The sequence below is a fragment of the Trichechus manatus genome, unplaced genomic scaffold (assembly GCF_000243295.1).
Source record: "Trichechus manatus latirostris isolate Lorelei unplaced genomic scaffold, TriManLat1.0 scaffold00046, whole genome shotgun sequence".
NCBI classification, from domain to species: Eukaryota; Metazoa; Chordata; class Mammalia; order Sirenia; family Trichechidae; genus Trichechus; species Trichechus manatus.
The window spans coordinates 6317761-6321260 of NW_004443982.1; the positions used below are offsets into that span (position 1 = coordinate 6317761).

The 3500-nt window shown below is 48.8% G+C and overlaps 1 pseudogene; it reads right to left on the reverse strand.

The window, feature by feature from the left end:
• Positions 1 to 586: 586 nt before the first annotated feature.
• LOC101349956 (CXXC-type zinc finger protein 1-like) lies at positions 587 to 2853 on the reverse strand (annotated as a pseudogene).
• Positions 2854 to 3500: the final 647 nt, after the last annotated feature.

Here is a 3500-nt window from a genome sequence, read left to right on the forward strand (position 1 = left end):
AGTCGAAATGTTCACTAAGTGCTGAATGCTTGTGTATTTGTTCCTGTTTATTTTTATGGTATTTTTTCATTTATGAATATATTTCTATATACATTTGTCTACAACTTCTACATTATTTGGGCCGTTATTGATCATGCAAACCTAATCCATTAATGTATCTCATGAAATGGTAAAGTTTAACATTAAAATGAACATAATTTTGATGTAGTTCTTAAAAGTTTTTACTTTGAATTCTATTGTTTTCTTACCGAATTTTCACTTTAACCACATGAAACTATGCAAATGTAAATACGTTTAGGCTGTGCGTATGATACTGTAATTTAAAGGTGTAATTTTAATTTTGCTAGTTCTTTATGACACTACTATTGCCGTTACATTCAGTGATATATGGGAATTACAATTTATGAGTAACATTGGTACAAAAAACATTACTAAGGATTCTGTATTGTCTAGTATGGGAAGAGGTCCATGGGGTAGGAATGACACCATGGATGACACCAATCCTAGTGAAGCCACTGTGTGGGGAATACATGGGGTGTTTCTTTTGCCCAGGGTGTGGGATACAGGACCTAGGTTGAGCAGGGGCTCAGCTGTCTACACTGGAGTGAAGGTCAGTGGTGAACGGTTGCGCTGAATTGTCTAGTGAAGCATCAGGGCCAACAGCATCACCCGGTTAGTCATAGCTGTGCACACCTTGCGCTCCTGCTCCATCAGCTCCTCCAGCTTGTGCAACTGTGGGAGGTGAGAATGAGAGGGGGATTCCAGGATCCTACCCTGTCCTCACCCCACTCAGCATTGTAGCCTATACACTCTAGGTCCACCTGGGTGTGCCTCAGCTTCTCCCAGCAGTAGTGGCACAGGCATCCTGGGAGGCGACAAGTCACTCATGAGCTCAAAGACATCGTGCACTAGTGGGCAACTGCACACCTCATCATTTGTACCTGTGGGGAAGAGCGAAGGATGATGAGATATGGAGGAGGGTAGTAATGGGGATGATCAAGCAGGTGTGATGAGAGGAATAGGAGGTGATCAAGCAGGGTTGATGGAAGAATGGAAAGCAGCCAGGCAGGGAGGAGGGGAGGAATGGGGGTGATGAGGCAGGCAGGAGGGGAGGAATGGAACTCAGGGAAAGAAGGGAATAGGAGGCAATCAGTCAGCAAGGAAGAGAAGAATAGAGTGGTCAGGCAGGGAGGAGGAGACGAATGGAGGGTGGTGAGGTAGGGAAAGGAAGAGCCTCTCCTTGGGGTCCCGTGAGTGCTCAGGGCAGAGTACCTGGAGCTGCTTACAGTATGTCTTGCTTTTTGGATCACAGACATCACATAAAAGCCATGTGGCCCTGGGGAGAGGTAAAAAGTGAGGTGCTGAGGGACAGGAGGAAGGAAGTCCTGCCCACATCTTGTCCCTGACCCCGTCCATATCCTGCGCCTCTAACCATGCCCCATCTTGTCACTGACTCTACCCACCTCTGCCCGAGTCCATCCTGCCTCTGATCTTGCCCACCCTTGCTCCTGACCCTGTCCACGTCATACCCTTGGCCCTGACTAGCACCCACACTCACCCCTCGATGCTAGTGGGGTCCATGGACACAAAGGATGACTGGTACTCATACTAGAAAAGAAGACCACAAATGGGAGGAACTGTGGACATATACGGCATGTCCTCCAATGATAGCCCTAAACAACACATCTGTTCCCTGTAGTCCCTGATGCTCCTGTCTGCCCAGCTAATGTCTCCTCTCGCCACTGGCCAACACTCTGAACTTGGCTTTCATCCTGGGGGTGGGGAGAGAGGACAAATGGGTAGCGCTATGGATGTGTGTTCTATTCTCTCCTCTAACAAACACTTAGGCACCAAACTTGTCCCCCATGGACCCTGCCCATACTCTGCCCACCCAGCCCAAACACCCCTGCCCCAGGCAATGCCTCAATCTTGGCAAAGCAGCGTTCCATGTGGCAGAGCGTGACACGCAGTTTGGTGGGTTGCCCACAGGAGACACATAAGATCTGCAGGTCTATGTTGCCCCTGTCACCTTTATTGCTTTGCATGGGGCAGAGGAGGGCCAGTGAAACACTGCAGGGTGGGGTCAGGCAGGGCAAGATACCAGTTGCCCTACCCCACCCATGCCCGTTCACCTCCTCATCCTTGCACACAGTCTGCAGCTTGACACGTAGGATGATGGCCTCGAGCTCATGGAAATGGCACTCCATGTCCTTCAGGCAGGTGTGGGTGTCCTGCTGTTCATGGTGGATGTACTGGAGCATTTTCTTGCCATGCTCCTCGGCAATGCAGGGCCTCTTCTGCCACTTCTGGATGCACTGGGGCAGGATCTCATAGATATGGCTAGAGAGGAAACAGCAAGAAATGGAATGAGTGGGTGGAGGCATCAAAGGAGGAAGAAAGGGATGAGTGATTGGATGGTGAATATATGGAATACTGAATGGTGGATGAATGAATGTTGGTGAATGGGTGACTGAATGGTGGTTGGGTGGGTGACATAAGGGTGCATGAGTGGGTTGGTGGATGGACTGTTGGTGAATGGAAGGTGGGTATGTGGTTCAGTAGATGGGTGGTTGTAAGGGTGGATGGGTAGGTGTATGAACGGTAGGAGAATGTGTGTGTGTGGGGGTAAATGGACTTATAGATGGCACAGATCATACTCTACTCCACCCCCCTGTCCCTTAACTTCAGGTGCACTCACTCAGTTGCCAGCTTCATGCCACAATTGTCGGAGCAGTACTTGGAGCCAGGCCGAGTGGGATGCATGCAGCCAGGCCCCAGGCACTGCTGCAGTGAGGTGGGTCGTTGGCTGTGGGTGTTTCCATTTGTCCATGGGTTCTGTTTTGTCTTCTGCATTCGCTTCTTATGTGGGGCAGGAGTGGTCAGGGCGGGATCAAGAGAGTCGAGTCAGTCCTCAATCCCTGCAACCTGCCTTGCATTCCACCCCCAACCTCTCCCTTCATGCCTCCCTTTCTACCATTTATGTCACCTTCTACTCCACCTTGTTCTTCCAATGCTTCATGTGCTTCACATTCACTGCCTGCTTCTGCAGTGTAGGATCCAGAATTGTGAACTCCTTGGTGTCATCAGGTGCAGATTATCCAATAAGTAAATGAAATTGTTCACTACAGATTAGTAAGTAAGTATAAGTAAGCCCTTGCTTACCTTGTTTACTGCATCATCTGCCCCTGTCAGGGATCATAAATCTGAAGAGGCTTTGATTCTGTAGGAAAGTGCTGTGGGTTGGGAGAGAGACAGATGCCAGCCATATCTAGAAGCAGAATCTTTGATGTGGTGAAAAAATGTAAAATCGTTCACTACAGATGATCTGGTAAGCAAGGTAAGCACTGTGCTTACCTTGCTTATTGGATAATCTGTCCCTGAGTATCATTTATCCATGGCTGTAGGCCAGGAAAATGCTGACAGGCCACTTGTTTTTCAAATAGTCTTTGGTCACCACCTACCTCCTCTCTCCTCATAACTGCTGACCTTCATCCTTCCCA